The following is a 20,648-nucleotide window of genomic DNA, read 5'->3' on the forward strand; positions in this document are numbered from 1 at the left end:
CAGAGAGGCATGGAGTTCCTTGGTTCTCAGTGTTTGCTGAACATGAAGTCATGTGGGGTGGTTGATAAAATACCAATTTCAAGGCCTCTCCCTCAGAGAGTCCAATTCAATGGGCAATGGGTCTGGGATGAGGGTTGGACACTGGATTTTTCTTTTTTTTTTTTTTTTTTTTAGAGATGGGGTCTTACTCTGTTGCCCAACCTAGTCTCAGACTCCTGGACTCAAGCAATCCTTCCACCTCAGTCTCCAGAGTCACTGGGATTACAGGGACAAGGCTCTGCACCTGGCTAGAAAATAGTTTTTTGTTTTTTTGTTTTTTTTTTTTTAGACAGGGCCTCACTCTGATGCTCAGGCTAGTCTTGAATTCCTGGCCTCAAGCCATCCTCCTTCCTCTGCCTCCCAAAATTCTGGGATTACAGGCATGAGCCACTGCACCCAGCTGAGCTGAAAATGAAATTTTTTCTTTTTTTTTGAGGCAGAGTCTCACTCTGTCACCCAGGTTGGAGTGCAGTGGCGCAATCTCAGCTCACTGCAACCTCTGCCTCCCAGGTTCAAGTGATTCCCCTGCCTTAGCCTCCTGAGTAGCTAGGACTACAGGCGCGTGCCTGACTAATTTTGTTTTTTTTAGTAGAGATGGGGTTTCACCATGTTGGCCAGGCTGGTCTTGAGCTCCTGACCTCAAGTGATCCACCCACCTCAGCCTCCCAAAGCACGGGCATTGCAGGCGTAAGACACCGTGCCCAGACTGAAATATTTCTTGTAGAGATGGGGTCTCCGGCTGGGAGCAGTGGCGGGCGCCTGTAATTCCAGCTACTTGAGAGGCTGAGGCAGGACAGTCGCTTGAATCCGAGAGGCGGAGGTTGCCGGGAGCCGAGATCGCACCATCGCACTCCGCCTGGGCAACAAGACCGAAACTCCGTCTCAAAAACAAACAAACAAACAAACAAAAACCACACACACACACTAAAAGAGAGATGGGAGTCTCACTATGTTACCCAGGCTGGTCTTGAACTCCTGGGCTCAACCAGTCCTTCTGCCTCAGTGACCCAAAGTGCTGGGATTATAGGCATGAGCCGCCACACGCGGCCAAGTCTCTTAATTTTAAGGGGCATTTTATCATTGTGCATGTTTGTACTAAAGAACGTTTCAGTTGGATACTAGCTTGCCTTTAACACCTTTCTAATACTTGCTAAGTTCCCTTTATAAGCAGTAGAAAGGAAGCCACAGGCTCAGAACCTTCTTCAAGAAGAAATACCTGCATAGAAGTGAATAACACTGCTGTTTTATTTTTTCCATTATATGCACTTTCAGGGTTACTTCTATCTAAATACAAAGTGATAATAATTTTCCTTTTGTCACAGTAATAGCATGTTTTCATTTCAAATAATTTTTTAGGCAAAAAGCAAGTGATTAGGCTTTAAGAATGACTATTCAATAAATAATAGTAATGTGATTTGTGTATATTGCAAAATCATGATGATGGTATGAAAATGATAGAAAATTGGAAAATACTGAATGAGGTGATTTCTGTGCTCCCCTACTAAACAATCAGAGAAATTGCTAGCTTTATCATTTTTATTCATGTATTCACTTACTCATTCCGCTGACACTGATTAAGCCCACCCTAGCTTCCAGACGTTATATTAAGCATTTTCCCACAAAATATCTATTTCATTGCAAAAATAGATGAGAAATATACACAGAACCATCTTTGTCTCACTCATTGCTGTATTCCAGCACCTAGCACACTGTGAAGGCGCTCAAAACTTTGCCTTTGCATTATAGGGGCATTTTTGAGTCGAGATTCAACTTTTTTTTTTTTTTTTTTTTTTGAGACAGGGTCTTGCTTTGTTGCCTTGCTGGAGTACAATGGCATAATCATAGCTCACTGTGGCCTCGACCTCCTGGCCTCACGAAATTCTCCCTCCTTAGCTCCCCCACCAACCCCCACCCTCCACCAAATAGATGGGACTATAGGGGCATACCACCATGCCTGGCTAATTTTCTTTCTTTTTTTTTTTTTTTTTTTCGAGACAGGGTCTCACTCTGTCATCCAGCCTGGATTGCAGTTGTGTGATCACTGCTCACTGCAGCAGCACTGAACTCCTGACCTCAAGCAATCTTCCCGCCTTGTCCTCCCAAAGTGCTGGGATTACAGACATGAGACACCACGCCCCAGTCAGGCCAGCGGTTTCACCATGTCGGCCAGGCTGGTCTCAAACTCCTGACCTCAAGTGATCCTCCCACCTCGGCCTCCCAAAGTGCTGGTATTAGAGGCATAAGACACTGTGCTCGGCCCACTTAGGTAAATTATAACCCCCTTAGGCTCCCAATCCCATCTCGCCTCTACTTTAAAGCCTAATGTGACCTTCTCAGTGGAGAGAGAGCCCTTCTTCCTCAGAACTCCTGCTCATTTAGAGTTTGTATACATAACATGGAGACTCAACAGAAAGAATGATACAATTGCCTCTTCTATTATTACCTCCAAATGGTTTATCTAATTTCCTTGTGTAGACTATGAGCTCCTTGGTGAGAGAATCGCTTCCATTTTATGTGCTCTGTCACAGGGCTCCAAAAAAGTCCCCCTTGTTCTAGAGATAACCAAAACCAGTTTCTGTTGCTTGCAATCAAACTACTCCCTAACTTATCCACCATGAACAAGGGGTGGGAAAAAAATTTTGAATTAAGTTAAATAAATGCTACTAAGGACAACTTAATCGTCACACATGTTGCTTAAGAGATTCCCTTACATCTCAGGCAGGGCCTATTTACTTGTATTTTAAATTCATTCTTCACAAGCTCAGTTATGCAGTTTTTATCAAAGTTATAAATGAGTATTAGGAAAACAGCTGTGGCAGGTGCTTCCGTGAGAGAAAGAGCTGATAGCCCAGCCAAAACGAAGAGAGAAAAGCCACACATGGCAGAGACAGCCAAAAATTCAACAATCGCAGTGATTTGGGTAGAGGTTAAAAAAAAAAAATTCATGAGCTCAATAGGACTGGATGATAGCCCAGTATAATAGGCAGTGTTCCTGATGGTGCCCTGAGTCATTCAGTAGGTTTAATTTTCTGGTATCTTCTATCTGCAGATAGCATGGAACTGAATAATTCATTTTAGAAAATTTCTAACCCAAATGTCTACTTAAGAAAAAAAAAAGGTGTGGGACTCTGTAGAAGGTTCACACTTGAAGAAATCCATACATTCATGGATCTCTTCATTCAACACATATTTATTGAGCACCTACCCTGGACCAGGCACTGTCCTAGCTCGAGGATAGATGGATGATCAAGACAGATGAAGTAGATGCAGTGGGACACACCTATAGTCCCAGCTACTCGGGAGGCTGAGGCAGGAGGATTGTTTGAGCTTGAGAGTTTGAGACCAGCCTGGGCAACATAGTAAGACCCTGTCTCTAAAAAAGAGACAAATTAGATTCCTGGCATTTATTTTATTATTTATTTATTTATTTATTTGAGACACAGCCTTGCTCTGTCACCCAGGCTGGAGTATAATGGCACCATCTCAGCTCTCTGCAACCTCCGCCTCCTGGGTTCAAGCAATTCTCCCGCCTCAGCCTCCCGAGTAGCTGGGATTAGAGGCACCCGCCATCATGCCCAGTTTATTTTTGTATTTTTGTAGAGACAGGGTTTCACCATGTTGGCCAGGCTGGTCTTGAACTCCTGACCTCAGGCGATCTGCTTGCCTCCGTCCCAAAGTGCTGAGATTACAGGTGTGAGCCACCTCGCCCAACCTGCAGTTTATTTTAGATGGGGAAAAGACCATAATCAAAGAAACACTTAAATAAACAAGATTCTTTTATTTTATTTATTTTTTGCAAGTGGTTTTATTTACATACTGCCTTTTAAAAGGTCACTAAAGTTAACTGGACAATAAACTAGGCAGACATCGCTTTACAAAAAAAAAAAAAAGGAAAGAAAGCTCAAAATGTCACTTATAGAGAACCCACAGTTCAGTCTTATTCACAACAAAGAGAAAATAAATTTTCGATCATACTAGAGGAAACTCAGCCGTAAGTTTGGAATCTGCACTCAAACTACACATACAGTGAGGACGATATTCTGCTGATACAATTGATAGGCTGCTGTGCTTGTCCACTGTTTGTCTGATATTGACAATTATAAACAGGGCAGTGCAACCAGTGTTTGAAACAATCCTTACAGTGTGGCAGTGTCAGGCACAACATTTCACGTCTCTTCACACCGCTGGTTCTCTTTGGGTACCTGGGCTTCCTCCTGCTCAGTAGAGTCAGTTTTGGTATCGACGGAAGACTGTTCGTGCGAATCTCCTCAGGAGCTTTCCCCTTGATCAAATAGGCAACAGTCTTGCATGGAACATCAAACAGACCTTTGATGTCTAAGTAGTTTACAGCCAAAATGACTTCAAAAAGTGTCCCTGGGTCAACTTTCAGGAATTCTTGGTCCCAAACAGGGATAGCATCTGTTCGCTCTTCTTAGTTCTCATCAGCTTCTGGAGGAGAGGAGGGTCATCCTTTTGGTTGGTGAACCACTGAATTGCCTTTTTTAAAAAAAAAAAAATTGTTATTATTATTTATTTATTTTTGAGATGGAGTCTTGCTCTGTGGCCCAGGCTGGAATGCAATGGCATGATCTCAGCTCACTGCAACCTCCAGCTCCTGGGTTCAGGTGATCCTCCTGCCTCAGCCTCCTGAGTAGTTGGGACTACAGGCATGCTGCCACCATACCTGGCTAACTTTTGTATTTTCAGTAGAGACGGAGTTTCACCATCTTGGCCACGCTGGTCTCGAACTCCTGATCTCATGTGATCCGCCGGCCTCAGCCTCCCAGAGTGCTGGGATTACAAGCATGAGCCACCGTGCCTAGCCTGAACAACCTTTTTAATATTGCTGCATTAACATTTGGCAGAGGAACTGGGTCATTATCTCCTTCATCATTCATTCCCAAATCTTCCAACATGATCTTGAGAGTCACAGATTGTTTGGCAATTTCCACATCAACTTCAAATATCTCTCCATCAGAACTCAGCAACTTAATTGAAGGTATTATGGGTGTTGGTTCTTAAGGAGACAGCCAGCCAGAGGCTAAGGAGAGCTTGATGGCCTCAGCGGAGAAACAGGAAAGGCAGAGGACAGGGCCTCTGCAGCGACGCAGCATCTGCTCAAGCAGGATCATTTTAAATAGCAATGTGTTATACTATATATGGAAATATATCAGAGTGATATTATAGTAGATAGCGCCTGGGTGGCTGGGGGGGAGATAAATTATATTGGGTGATCTGAGGAAGAACATTTAAAGTCATTCCTTTCTCCACTTTTTTATTTTTTGAAAATAATTTAGGACCAGGCGCTGTGGGAGGGATGACCTGGGAGGAATGACCTTCCCAGCACTTTGGAAGGCCAAGATGGGCAGATCGCTTGAGCTCAGGAGTTTGAGACCAGCCTGGGCAAAATAGTGAGACATCATCTCTACCAAAAACACAAGAAATTAGCCGGGCGTGGTGGCGCATGCCTGTAATTCCAGCTATTCGGGAGGTTGAGGTAGGAGAATCACTAGAACCAGGGAGGCAGAGGTTGCAGTGAGCCGAGACTGTGCCATCGCACTCCAGCCTGGGTGACACAGCGAGACTCTGTCTCAAACAAACAAACAAACAAACAAACAAAAAACCTATTTTTAATTATTATGCATACATTAAGTTGTACATAGTTATGGGAACTTCCTGCGTTTATACCCTCCTAAATCCCAGAGGTACCTGTTTTCGGCTGGAAGACTCTTTGCCTCAGAGAGCTATTGACAGCGTCCCTGAGCTCGAGAGAAGGAAACAAAATAACCACATCCTTTTGTCAAAGAGATAGTTGAGTAAAGTTAAGAGTCCTGGCTTGTAGAAGGAAGTTTTTTTGCAGTACCTAGATCAACACATCCTGTAGCCAATCTGAAAGGCTGTCCAAGCAGGACCCGGAACATAAGTCAGCAATGGGTTAAGGGCTCTCAGTGGAGAAGGCAGTTTGATTCCCCTGGTTTAGCCGTCAGGGGCTCGGCCCCCACATGCAAGAGTTGATAACCAAACAATGATTGTCACTAATTCACGGAAGGTTTGAAGCTGTTTTAGCCCCGATATGCTCTGTGCTCAGTCATCCAGAAGTTACCTAGGGTGGAGGCGTTTCATGGTCTGACACTTTGACACAGAGCCATGTGACGAGCAATCTCTCAATGATTCCTCCAAGGCCAGCAACTGTCCCACCCTGGCTGCCAAGTACAGTCTATGACCCCTATGCATGCCCTCCAGCTGCCGACTCTCTCAGCAAACTCACTTCTTTGTCCGTCAGAATATCTGGCATTTTCCCCTAAAGGCTGGTTATAAAACTTCCACCTGCTTCCAGCAAAAATATTCAAGCAGATTCCAATTTTGCTTCACATGCCGCAAGAATGTGAATAATCCCATTTAGGAAGATGCTTGATTAAGTTTTGAGAACCCGAATCAACTTGGTCATTCTTCAACCCCTAGAGCAGGGCTGTCAAGAGAAAAAACACTTCTTCATCAACTATTGCCCAGAGAGGAGTCTCGTTAGGCTGGTTCCAAACACAAGGAGTTCCTGTAAGAGGCAGTAATGTGATTTCCACACGCGAAGTCCCTCAGACCAGTGCAGACTCTTTGGCCCCAGTGAACGTGTGCTCCAGGAGACAGCTGGCCTCTGACAAAAACCAATGTCCCCAATGCAGAGAGAAGAGAGGGCCTGTATCATCAGGGCTGTTATGTCATTCATCCTTCCAGCTGCCCAGCCTTTTAGGTGGAAAGACTCATAAACCAAATTCACTGAGCCATTACCTATATGAAAAGTGTGTTATCAGCTGAGTGCAATAGCTCATGCCTGTAATCCCAACACTTTGGGAGGCTGAGACAGGAGGATCATTTGAGGCCAGGACTTCAAGACCAGTCTGGGCAACATAAGGAGACTCTGTTTCAATATTTTAAAATTCTAAAGAAAAATAAAAATACGTTATCACATTATTTAACAGGTTGGTAGCAAAGTCTCCCTCTGATCTGCCCCTGCCAACTGCTGTGGTAACTCCCTCCTGCAGGAAGCTGTGAAAGAAGAAGGCTGGGCCAGGCACGGTGGCTCAAGCATGTAGTCCTAGCACTTTGGGAGACCAAGGTGGGTGGATCACCTGAGGTCAGGAGTTTGAGACCAGTCTGGCCGACATGGTAAAACCTTGTCTCTACTGAAAATACAAAAATTAGCTGGGCATGGTGGCAAGCGCCTATAGTCCCAGCTGCTCGGGAGGCTGAGGCAGGAGAATTGGTTGAACCCGGGAGGCGGAGGTTGTGGTGAGCCGAGATCACGCCACTGTACTCCAGCCTGGGCAACAAGAACAAAACTCCGTCTCAAAAAAAAAAAAAATGCAAAATTAACCGAGCGTAGTGGCAGGCACCTGTAATCCCAGCTACTCGGGAGGCTGAGGCAGGAGAATTGCTTGAACCTGGGAGGCAGAGGTTGCAGTGAGCTGAGATCGCGCCACTGCACTCCAGCCTGGGTGACAGAGAACAACACCATCTCAAAAATAAAACAAAATTAAATTAAAATTTAAAAATAAAAGAAAGGAGAAGCCTGGCAGCTCTGAGAACAGGTACCTCTGTCCTTGTAGTTCCCTGCGTCTGTCTCCCAAACCTGAGCTAAGACAAGCACATGGCTTCAAGGTGGCAGAGTCCTCATCACAGCTGGGAAGAGAAGAAAAGCCCTTGCTTTAAGACCTGCACTGGGTACCTTGAAAACTGGTGTGTTTCAACAGACAAGAATTCCTTTGCTAAATTCTTTTTTGTTGTTGTTTTTGTTGCTGTTTTTGAGACAGAGTCTCGCTCTGTCACCCAGGTTGGAGTGCAGTGGTGCGATCTCGGCCCCCTGCAACCTCTGCCTCCTGGGTTCCAGCGATTCTCCTGCCTCAGCCTCCTGAGTAGCTGGGATTGCAGGCGTGAGCCACTGCACTTGGTCCCCCCTTGCTAAATTCTATCAAAGGAATATTTCCCCCACAGGGGTACCCGGTGTGATCTCGCATATATGAATATCTAAATAGTTTCCCTCCATTACTGCCGAGGTGGAACTAAGGGGCCTATAAAGTGTGAAATGAGAAATGGTTGCTGCGTGGTTTAATGCTAATTACCACTCAGGTGATGTGGCTAAGGCTTCCACATTCTTACAGCTCCTGAAATCAGAATCTGGTTAGCGGCTATTTTAAGACTGCATTATAAAACCTGCCTCCAAATGCTTTCTAAATAAGGAGACTATTATGGGCTGCCACCCATCTTTCCCTCCTGTTAATCATTTCAAGGATTTATGTTGTATACACAGGGTGACTACTAACCAATTAAAACATTAAGGACATTTTTTAATTTGAATGATTTAGTTGAACTTTAGAAGAATCCTCCTTCCCCACCATCCCTCTACATCTTTTAATTTAAGTACCTGAATTCTATCACAGTCTATTAAAAGTATAAATAAATAAGTTCTAAGTCTACTGATAAAAGCTAGGGAAATGGTTTTTATTTTTAAATAACATATTTGTGTTAGAATGATTGGCTTAATTACAGAACTAAAAACAATTGTGAACCCTAGACTTTCTCTTCCCGAGTTGTGCTGTTTTAATTGCTTCAGTGGTAGGATAGCCAATCCACTCATTTTGTTCTATTTTCCAGGTTTCCAACCTGCCATATTTATACTAAAAATCATTGGTGATTCTGCAAGACAAAAAAACATTTAGTGACATGTAGTTCTCCCAATATCTTTACTGAGTTACAAAATTACTAATAACATGCATAGTCTTTCCCTCCAAGCTAACTTTCTTGTGTCCATATATCTGACCAAAGTCAGAATCCAATTAGTCATCTTAGAATATTGTTTCGACTTTGCAAAAAAAAAAGAACATTGTTTCAACTCTAATACCCACTCAACCTGCACCTAATCCAATCAATCAACAGCCCAAGTTGATCCCATCTCTGAATTAACTCTTTTTTTGTTTGTTTGTTTAACAGAGATGAGGTCTCACTATGTGGCCCAGGCTGGTCTCAAACTCCTAAGCCCAAGGAATCCTCCCGCCTCAGCCTCCCTAAGTGTTGAAATTACAGCACCTAGGCAGCCACTGCACCCAGCCTGAATTAACTCTTTAACCCTTTTTTTTTTTCTTTCCTGAGAGAGTCTCACTCTGCTGCCCAAGCGGAAGTACAGTGGCACAATCTCCATTCACTGCAACCTCAGCCTCCAGGGTTCAAGCGATTCTCCTTCCTCAGCCTCCTGAGTAGCTGGGACCACAAGCCCGTGCCACCAACATCTGGCTATGTTTTGTATCTTTGATAGAGACAGGGTTTCACCGTATTAGACAGGCTGGTCTCAAACTCCTGACCTCAAGTGATCTTCCCTCCTTGGCCTCCCAAAGTGCTAGGACTAGAGGCGTGAGCCCCCACACCCAGCCCTGAATTAACTATTGAATCCACACCCCCTCCCCAGGCCTGGTACCACTGTTGTAGCTCAGGACCTGGCTGTGCCTCACCAGGATAGTGAGTGTAATAACCCAATGGGTTCACCTTGGCCACTGCCTAGACAGAGCCAATTTATCAAGACAGGAAGAATTGCAAGAGAGAAAACAGTAAAGAGTAATTCACACAGAGTTAGCTGTGCAGGAGACTGGAGTCTCATTATTACTCAAATCAGTCTCCCTGAGCATAGGGGAATCAGAGTTTTTAAGGATAATTTGGTGGGTGGGGGGACAGCCAGTGAGTCAGGAGTGTTGATTGGTTGGGTCAGACGTGAACTCACCTGGGTGAGTTCCACAAGAACACAGATGGATGGGGGCCACAGGATCAGATGAGCCAATTTATCGACCTGGGTGGTGCCAGCTGATCCATCAAGGGCAGGGTCTGCAAAATATCTCAAGCACTGACCTCAGGCTTTACAAAGTGATGCTATCTCCAGGAACAGTCAGAATCTTGTAGCCTCCAACTGCATGACTCCTAAACCATAATTCTCATCTTTTGACTAATTTGTTAGTCTATAAAGACACTCTCGTCCCCAGGCAAGAAAGGGGTTTGTTTTGGGGAAGGGCTGTTATCATCTTTGTTCTAAACTATAAACTATAAGCTAAGTGCCTCCCAAAATTATGTCTAGGAATGAACAAGGACAGCTTGGAGGTTTGGCTTGCTCTCAGCTCACTGCACCCTCTGCCTCCCAGGTTCAAGCAATTCTCCTCCCAAGTAGCTGGGATTACTGGCATGGGCCACCACGCCCAGCTAATTTTTGTATTTTCAGTAGAGATGGGGTTTCGCCATGTTGGTCAGGCTGGTCTCGAACTCCTGATCTCGTGATCTGCCTGCCTCGGCCTCCCAAAGTGCCAGGATTACAGGCATAAGCCACCGTGCCCAGCCTGTTTTGGGGGGCTTTGAGACAGGGTCTTACTCTGTCACTTAGGTTGGAGTGCAGTGGCACGATCCCAGCTCACTGCAGCCTCGACCTCTTGGGCTCAAGCGATCATCCCGCCCCTCAGCCTCCTAAGTAGCCGAGACTACAGGCACGCACCACCATATCCAGCTAATTTTTGTATATTTTATAGAGGCAGGGTTTCGCCATGTTGCCCAGGCTGGTCTTGAACTCCTGGCTCAAGTGGTCCACCCACCCTGGCCTCTCAGAATTCTAGGATTACAGGCGTGAGCTACCACCGCACTCAGCCACGTGATGTTCTAAACACAAATCAGAACCCTAGCTCCGTGTCCACCATATGCAAAGTCCATGGTCTTTGGAATGGCCCATTGAGGACATTTCTTGCCTCCCCCAGGCCAAGTTGGGACCCCTCTCTCAGACCTTCATGTATGTCCCGTGCACTGAGGATTCCACAGCATTTTAATTCTTTGCTTGCAAAATTATCTCCCTCAAGGCCAAGCACAGTGACTCACACCTGTAATCCCAGCACTTTGGGAGACCGAGGCAGGCAGATCTCTTGAGGCCAGGAGTTCGAGACCAGCCTGGGCAACAGGGTGAAACCCTGTGGCTACTAAAAAAAAAATACAAAAATTAGCTGGGTGCAGTGGCACATGTTTGGAATCCCAGCTCCTTGGGAGGTTGAAGTGGGAAGATCGCTTGAACCTGGGAGGTTGCATGAGCCAAGATCATACCACTGCACTCCAGCCTGGGTGACAGAAGTAGACCTCATCTCAAAAAGCAAACACACAAACTGTCTGCCTCACTAGACTATGAGCATCCTAAAGGAGGGAGCTCTGTTTTTCCCAGCACCCCACACCGAGAAAATGGTTTAAAAACAAACAAACGAAAGATTGCTTGTAGATAAAAAGAAAAGGCCAGGCATGGTAGCTCACTCCTGTAATCCCAGCACTTTGGGAGGTTGAGGCAGGTAGATCACCTGAGGTTGGGAGTTGGAGACCAGCCTGACCAACATAAGGAGACCCTGTCTCTATAAAAGAAAGAAAGAATAGAAGATGGGCAATAGGAGCCCATTGAGCTTCACATACTGTGATAGTCCATAAATATGTCTTGTCAGCCTGCTCACCTAACTTCCCAGCATGAAAAAGGGGATTCCAGTAGAGTGACCATTGCCGCATCCAGTCTATTTGGGGAGAATCCCCTAGCAGCAGGCCAGCTTTGAGTATGTGTGACCTATACCATCATACAGGATCCCACACTTAAAAAGCCCTTACATTTAATTTAACGCTCTTCTGTTACTATCTTAAAATTCTTTTTTTTTTTTTTTTTTTGAGATGCAGTCTCACTTTGTCGCCCAGGCTGGAGTGCAGTGGAGTGATCTCGGCTCACTGCAACCTCCGCCTCCTGGGTTCAAGCGATTCTCCTGCCTCAGCCTCCTGAGTAGCTGGGACTACAGGTGCGTGCCACCACACCGGCTAATTTTTCATTTTTAGTAGAGATGGGATTTCACCATGTTGTCCAGGCTGGTCTCAAACTCCTGACCTCAAGTGATCCGCCCACCTCAGCCTCCCAAAGTGCTGGGATTACAGGCATGAGCCACCATGCCTGGCCTCAGCCATCACGCCTGGCTGAAATTCTTTGTGGGTTTTTGTTTGTTTGTTTGTTTGTTTGTTTGTTTGTTTGTTTTTGAGATGGAGTTTCACTCTTGTTGCCCAGGCTGGAGTGAAATGGTGCGATCTTGGCTCACCGCAACCTCTGCCTCCCAGGTTCAAGCGATTCTCCTGCCTCAGCCTCCTGAGTAGCTGGGATTACAGGCATGCGCCACCATGCCTGGCAAATTTTGTATTTTTTTTTTTTTTCAGTAGAGATGGGGTTTCTCCATGTTGGTCAGGCTGGTCTCAAACTCCTGACCTCAGGTGATCCACCCACCTCAGCCTCCCAAAGTGCTGGGATTACAGGCATGAGCCACCGCGCCCAGCCTTAAATTCCTAATAAGTTATTAACAATGAGCTCACATTTTCTATCAGCACTGAGTTCTGCAAATTCTGTAACCGGTCCTGCCTAGTGGATATGGAAATCATAAGGGCTGGGGACTCAGATCCTCCTGCTTCCTTCTCCCCGTCTCATCCTCTCATGCATATATTCACCAAGCAGTCATTATCTGCAGACTGAGGGAATACTTTTAGTGTTTCTATCTACTGCTATTTTTCAGCATTATGTCGTCAATTTTTTTTTTTTTTTTTTTTGGAGACAGAGTCTCTATCTGTCGCCCAGGCTGGAGTGCAGTGGTGTGATCTCAGCTCACTGCAGCATCTGCCTCTCAGGTTTAAGCAATTCTCCTGCCTCAGCCTCCAGAGTAGCGAGGACTGCAGGCTTCCGCCACCACGCCCGGCTAATTTTTGTATTTTTAGTAGAAATGGAGTTTCATCATGTTGGTCAGGATGGTCTCGATCTCTTGACCTTGTAATCTGCCCGCTTCAGCCTCCCAAAGTGCTGGGATTGCAGGCGTGAGCCACCGCGCCCGGCCATATGTTATCACTACTGAATTTAATAAAATACATATTTATTTGAAAGAGTTTCTTAATTTTATGTGACATTTTATCTATGAATATATCTTCTACCTAAGAAAGTCCTCATTAGGTACCAGTCTGTCTCTAACAGTTTTCTAACACTTGCTAAGTTCCCTTTGTAACTTAGAGGAGGCTACAGGTTGAGAACCTTTCCCAAGCAGAAATATCTGATTAGAATTGAACAGCTCCTGGTGGTACTTTTCACCTCCTGGGAGCCAGGAGCCCAGGCACACCTAAGCACTGTCACTTAGATGCTAATACCCAGGAGATGAAGAGGTGATAAGAAGCTCTCTCGGGGACATCACAGTTGCAGTATCCCTACTGGCCATCACCTGCAGGACTCCTCTCCACAGCTCCTTCTCAGCTCCCACCCATCTTCGCAACCTGCACCTTTGGGCAGCCACTGATTTCCAGAGCCCCCACAGACTTCCAGTAGATTCCATTTCCATTTGAGGAAGAGTGAGTGGGTTGCTGCTGCTGGTCACATGGGAGAACTTTCTAAAAAGTGATAAAAATCAAAACTGCTTTCGCTGCAGGTTCTTCTTCCTTTCACTTGTCCCCACCCCTCACATGGTAGTAAGAGATGAAGACAGCTGGGCTTCTGGGTTGGGTGGGAACTTGGGGAACTTTTATGTCTAGCTAAAGGATTGTAAATGCACCAATCAGCACTCTGTAAAATCTCACCAATGGGCACTCTGTGTCTAGCTAAAGGATTGTAAATGCACCAATCAGTACTCTGTAAAATGGACCAATCAGCAGGATGTGGGTGGGACCAAATAAGGGAATAAAAGCTGGCCACTCGAGCCAGCAGCAGCAACCCACTCGGGTCCCCTTCCATGATGTGGGAGCTTTGTTCTTTTGCTCTTCTCAATAAATCTTGCTGCTGCTCACTCTTTGGGTCTGCACTACCTTTATGAGCTGTAACACTCACCGCAAGGATCCGCAGCTTCATTCCTAAAGTCAGCAAGACCACAAACCCACCGGGAAGAACAAACGACTCTGGACACGCCACCTTTAAGAGCTGTAACACTCACTGTGAAGGTCTGCAGCTTTACTCCTGAAGTCAGCGAGACCACGAACCCACCGGAAGGAATAAACTCCAGACACATCTGAACATCTGAAGGAACAAACTCCGGACATGCCATCTTTAAGAGTTGTAACACTCACCATGAAGGTCCACGGCTTCATTCTTGAAGTCAGCAAGACCAAGAACTCACCGGAATGAATAAATTCTGGACACAGTAGGTAGGAGTGCCTGGTGATAGATAACACAGTTGACTGCCTCCAGGGGCCGCAGCCAAGCTCTGCCCTAGCCCCTGGCCACATGGAGCACACGTTTAGCATTTGACTCAACAGGTAGTTGTTGTTAGTTCCCCACCCTCTCTCTCTATCTGATCCACCTAGGAGTAACACCTAAAGGTTACTTTGGCCTCACCAGGTGCACAGTCTGTCCCAAACCCTTTGTGTGTGTGTGTGTGTGTGTGTGTGTATACATATATGTGTGTGTGTGTGTGTGTGTGTGTGTGTATATATATATATATTTTTTTTTTTTTTGAGATGGAGTCTGCCTCTGTTGCCCAGGCTGGAGTGCAGTGGTGCTATCTTGGCTCCCAAGTAGCTAGGATTTCAGGCACGTACCACAATGCCCAGCTAATTTTTTGTGTTTTTAGAAGAGATGGGGTTTCACTATGCTGGTCAGGCTGGCCTCGAACTCCTGACCTTGTGATCCACCCACCTTAGCCTCCTAAAGTGTTGGGATTACAGGTGTGAGCCACTGTGCCCAGCTCAGAGCCAAGCTCTTTTACCACTAAACACTACTGCCTTCCCCGGACCATCTAGCTAGCTGTGGTCCACTGTGACCTCAGATATCTTTCTAGAACTAATGCATTCGTACCAATTCTGTGCCAGCGTCCTACATGCATAAACATGCCATCTTATAATAGTGCCTACTGAATGGCATTGCTTTTCACTAAGAGTCGCTCCAACTGCCCACCCCAATCTATTACGAAGGCTGGTGGTAAGAGTTCAGAGTGGGGGCAAAGGTGGAAGTTCAGAGCTGGAGGACCGGGTGTGTAGAAGCTAAAAGAGATGAACGAGATGGCTTCTGTGAGAAGTACATACAGTGGATGGATCAACATTTCCTGCCTTCTCCTAGGGTGGGTCTTCCTCCATAGCAGAGGCTGGAAGGTTAAGAACCACAATTCCCAAGCTCTAGGATTCCAGATGCTGATGAGGTTCCATCAACCAGCAGGAAGCAACAAGGATAAGGCCCCCCCTTCTTATCCTTATCCTGCTGCTTCCACTGTTTCTCGTGGCAAGGGTCATTCCTGTGGAATCTGGCTTTCCCACAGTGTCTTCCCAAACCAGCCAGTAACAAAAGAGTCAGTAATTTCCTTGCTGCCTGACCTCCCACTTCTTTTTTTCTTTTCTTTCTTTTTCTTCCTTTCTTTTTTCTTTTTTTTTTTTTTTTTTTTTTGTTTGGTGGAGGGAGAGGGGATGGAGTCTCGCTCAGCTGTCCAGGTTGGAGTGCAGAGGCATGATCTCCGCCCCCCGGGTTCAAGCGATTATCCTGTCTCAGCCTCCCGAGTAGCTGGGATTACAGGTTCACATTACCACACCCGAATAATTTTTGTATTTTTAGTAGAGACGGGATTTCACCATGTTGGCCAGGATGGTCTCGATCTCTTGACCTCGTGATCCACCTGCCTCGGCTTCCCAAAGTGCTGGGATTACAGGCATGAGCCACCGTGCCTGGCCTTCTTTTTTTTTTTTTTATTTTTTTTATTTTTTTGAGACGGAGTCTCACTCTGTCCCCCAGGCTGAAGTACAGTGGCACGATCTCAGCTCACTGCAACCTCCACTGCCCGGGTTCAAGCAATTCTCGTGCCCTAGCCTCCCAAGTACCTGGGACTATAAGCGTGTGCCACCATGCCTGGCTAATTTTTTTGTATTTTTAGTAAAGACAGGGTTTCACCATGTTGGCCAGGCTGGTCTTAAACGCCTGACCTCAGGTGATCTGCCCACCTTGGCCTCCCAAAGTGATGGAATTATAGCCATGAACCAGCATGTCTGGCGTATCTTCCCCCTTCTAAAACTCAGAGGGGTACCTTCAGCCTCCTGATCAATTCTGTAATCAATATTAATTCTCCTTCAGCCTAAACTAGCTAGCCAGCTAGAGTAGATTATGTCTGTCACTGACTCCTGACCAATACAGCATTGAGATGAAAATCTGACCATGACTGGGGTGCAGAGGAAATTTCGTTGCCAAAGACTTCATTTAAACAAAAAGCATAGAGAATAGCATGACAAACATCTTTGTACCCCCCACCAAGTTTCAAAAATAAAATTGAGGCTGAGCGAGGTGGCTCACATCTGAAATTCCAGCAATTTGGGAGGCCAAGGCAGGCGGATCACTTGAGGTCAGAAGTTCGAGACAGCCTGGCCAACATAGCAAAGCCCCTGACTCTACTAAAAATACAAAAATTAGACTGGCATGGTGGCACCACTTGTAATCCCAGCTACTTGAGAGGCTGAGGCACAAAATCATTTGAACCTGGGAGGCAGAGGTTGCAGTGAGCCGAGACTGGGTCACTGCCCTCCAGCCTGCAATACAGAGTGAGATCCGTCTCAAACAACAACAACAACAAAAAATGACCGGGTGCAATGGCTCACGCCTGTAATCCCAGCACTTTGGGAGGCCGAGGTGGACAAATCACCTAAGGTCAGGAGTTCAAGACCATCCTGGACAACATGGTGAAACCCTGTCCATACTAAAAATTCAAAAATTAGTCGGACATGGTGGCGGGTGCCTGTAATCCCAGCTACTGGGTAGGCTGAGGCAGGAGAATCACTTGAACCCGGGAGGCAGAGGTTGCAGTGAGCCGAGATCTCACCACTGCACTCCAGTCTGGGTGACAGAGCCAGACTCCATCTCAAAAAAAAAGAAGGAAATAAAATTGATGCGTCTGTTTCCTCTTTACCACTTAAAACCCCCACCTCTTATTTCAAGGACCTATCATCTTGAAGTGCTTGTGTGTGTGCGTACATTTTTACCTCTTATGTAGCCCACATATCCCTGACTTTGTGTGCCGCCTTCTACAACTTGCTTTTTTTCCTCAACATTATGTTTTAGAGATTTACCAATACTGATATACGGTCAGCCCAGTTTATTCTTTTTTTTTTTTTTTTGAGACAGAATCTTGCTCTGTCACACAGCTGGCATGCGGTGCAGTGGTATAATCATAGCTCACTGCAGCCTCAACCTCCTTGGGCTCAGGCGATTCTCCTGCATCAGCCTCCTGAGTAGCTGGGAGCCCAGGCATGCGACAACACGGTTGGCTTATTTTTTAATTTATTATAAAAACAGGGTCCTAGCCAGGCGCGGTGGCTCACGCCTGTAATCCCAACACTTTGGGAGGCTGAAGTGGGTGGATCGCCTGAGGTCAGGAGTTCGAGACCAGCCTGGCCAACACAGTGAAACCCTGTATCTACTAAAAATACAAAAAAGTAGCTAAGCGTGGTGGTGAGCACCCATAATCCCAGCTACTAGGGAGGCTGAGGCAGGAGAATTGCTTGAACCCGGGAAGCGGAGGCTGAAGTGAGCTGAGATCACACCACTGCACTCCAGTCTGGGTGACAGAGCCAGACTCCATCTCAAAAAAAAAAGAAGGAAATAAAATTGATGCCTCTGTTTCCTCTTTACCACTTAAAACCCCCACCTCTTATTTCAAGGGCCTATCATCTTGAAGTGCTTGTGTGTGTGTGTACATTTTTACCTCTTATGTAGCCCACATATCACTCCATTGCACTCCATTGCAACAAGAGCAAAACTCTGTCTCAAAAAACAAACAAACAAACAACAACAACAACAAAAAACAGGGTCTTACTATGATGCCCAGGATGGTCTTGAACTCCTAGGCTCAAGAGATCTTCACGTTTCAGCTTCCCAGAGTGCTAGGATTATAAGCATGAGCTACCAAACCCAGCTCTCAGTTTATCACCCAGGCTGGAAAGCAGTGACTCAATAACAACTGATTGCAGCACCTTCCTGGGCTCAAGCCGACCTCCCGAGTAGCTGGAACTATAGCCATGTCTGGCTAATTTTTTTTTTTTTTTTTTTTTTTTTTTTTGTAGAGGTGGAGTTCTGCCATTTTGCCCAGGTTAGTCTCAAACTCCCGGGCTCAAAGGATCTTCCCGCCTCGGCCTCCCAAAGTGCTGAGATTATAGCTGTGAGCACCATGCTCAGCCAGTTTATTCCTTTAAACAGTTGGATGGTATTCCATGCATGAACATATTATCTGCATGGTTACATCACAGTTTATTCTGCTATTGATGAGGGACGTAATTTAACTTTCTGAACTCTAACTGGGAATGGCATTTCAAATGTCTTCAGGACAGACAAATAAGAGAAATACATGAAATGCTTTGCAGAGCAACAATAATGACCGGTGCCCATGGTGACCAAGGCATTCACATTTCTGTCTTAAAACTGCACTGGCTGGGCACACCTCATCCCTGGAGCATCAGTGTCCACGGTGGTGTCCCCAGTCTCTGTGCTTACGGTTGAGGCTTCTTAAGACAAAGACCCATGACAAACGGTACCAGATCACTTTCAGGAAATGAAAATAAAGTGGGTGACTGGCTTCCCATCCCAACAGCATGCGCCTGAGTTCTGGGAAGATGCTGGTGATCTCACTGACCAATCATGGAGCCGTTCTAACACCTTTGCCAGGAATTCTGGATGAAACCGGTAGCTCAGTGCAAACAATTCAGGAGTTTCTCAATAACCAGGGCTGGAGATGAGTTACTTTGTCACTCAAAGCTACTGAATCATGGAAAGTGGAGATGCATTTGCTATGGTTCAGTTCCAGTCAGTAGAACTTCCCTGGACACTGTGGGAAGAAGGAGAAAAGAATGGCTTTGCAGACAAACATGCATAAATCCCAGTTCTGCCTCTTTCTTTGTTTTGTTTTTGTTTTGTTTTGGTTTGGTTTTTGTTTGTTTTTGAGATGGAGTGTCGTTGTGTCGCCCAGGCTGAAGTGCAGTGGTGTGATCTCGGCTCCCTGCAACCTCCACCTCCTGGGTTCAAGCAATTCTCCTGCCTCACCTTCCCAAGCAGCTGGGATTACAGGCGTGCACCACCACGCCCGGCTAATTTTTGTATTTTTAGGAGAGACAGGGTTTCGTGGTGTTGGCCAGGCTGGTCTAGAACTCCTGAACTCAGGTGATTCACCCACCTCGGCCTCCCAAAGTGTTGGGATTACAGGCGTGAGCCACCCCAGTTCTGCCTCTTTCTAAGTGAATGACCTTGGACAAACGTTTCCTCTCTCTGAGCTTTGGTTCCCTTATATCTAAATGGAAAATTAAAATAATAACTGGGCTGGCGTGCTGGCTCATGCCTGTAGTCTCAGCACTTTTGGAGGCCAAGGCGGGTGGATCACCTGAGGTCAGGAGTTCGAGACCAACCTGACCAACATGGTAAAACTCCATCTCTACTAAAAATACAAACAAAAACAAAAACAAAAAAAAACTAGCCAGGCATAGTGGTGGGCACCTGTAATCCCAGCAACTTGGAAGTCTGAGGCAGGAGAATCATTTGAACCTAGGAGGCAGAGATTGCAGTAAACTGAGATCACGCCATTGCACTGCAGCCTAGGCGACAAAAGTGAAACTCCATCTCAAAAATAAAAATAAAATAGTAAAATAAAATAATAACTGGACGTGGGTGATCTGGTTTCCTTTCCTTTGGGTAACGGCATCCAGATTTGCTTCTGGGGAAACACGCCTCTGCCACTTGTAGTCCATACATTTTGGATCATGCGTCACTGCCCTTAACTTCAGAGGTGATATGGGACGCTGACCACCAGCAAGACTTACCGTGTCCCTGGCCAAATCACTGGTTCACAGGCAGGCATATCATGCAGTCAGAGCCAGTGCCATACAATGAAACTTTTATTGGAACATCAAGTGCTTTTTTACTGATGTACTTGAACTTGGGGAGAGTGTACCTCTCCCTGATATACTTGAACTTGGGGAGGATGTGAGCCTACAGTTGCAGGAGTCACTAAAAGTGATTTTTTTGTTCTTGCTTTCTTGAAGACAGGGTCTCGCTCTGTCACCCAGTCTGGAGTGTACTTGTGTGGCGTGTTCACAGCTCACCACAGGCTCCACTGCTCAACCTCCCTGGCTCAGGAGATCCTCCCAACTCTGCCTTCCAAGTAGCTGAACTACAGGCAAGCCACCATGCCCAGTTAATTCTGTTTTTTTTGTTTTTTTTTTTTTTTTTTAGACAATCTCTCTCTGTCACCCCGGCTGGAGTGCAGCAGCACAATCTCTGCTCACTGCAACCTCCACCTCCCGGGTTCAAACGATCCTCCTATCTCCTTCTCCCAAGTAGCTGGAATTACAGGCATACACCACCATGCCCAGATAATTCTTTGTATTTTTAGTAGAGATGGGGTTTCACCATATTGGCCTGGCTGGCCTCAAACTCCTGACCTCAAGTGATCCTCCAGCCTCTGCCTCCCAAAGTGCCGGGACTCTAGGCATGAGCCACTACCCCAGGCCATGGAGCCACCAGTTTTGACCAAGAATGAAGGCAATACAGAAGATAACATTGTTGAGAGGTGGCCAGAAACCGGGACCTAGTGTCATCATTTGAG

The 20,648-nt window shown here is 46.0% G+C and overlaps 1 pseudogene; it reads right to left on the reverse strand.

Annotated features, from left to right (window-relative positions):
• Window positions 1-3,962: 3,962 nt before the first annotated feature.
• Window positions 3,963-20,648, reverse strand: part of LOC105487974 (uncharacterized) — a 41,280-nt pseudogene continuing 24,594 nt past the window's right edge.

This window comes from Macaca nemestrina, chromosome 3 (assembly GCF_043159975.1).
Source record: "Macaca nemestrina isolate mMacNem1 chromosome 3, mMacNem.hap1, whole genome shotgun sequence".
NCBI classification, from domain to species: domain Eukaryota; kingdom Metazoa; phylum Chordata; class Mammalia; order Primates; family Cercopithecidae; genus Macaca; species Macaca nemestrina.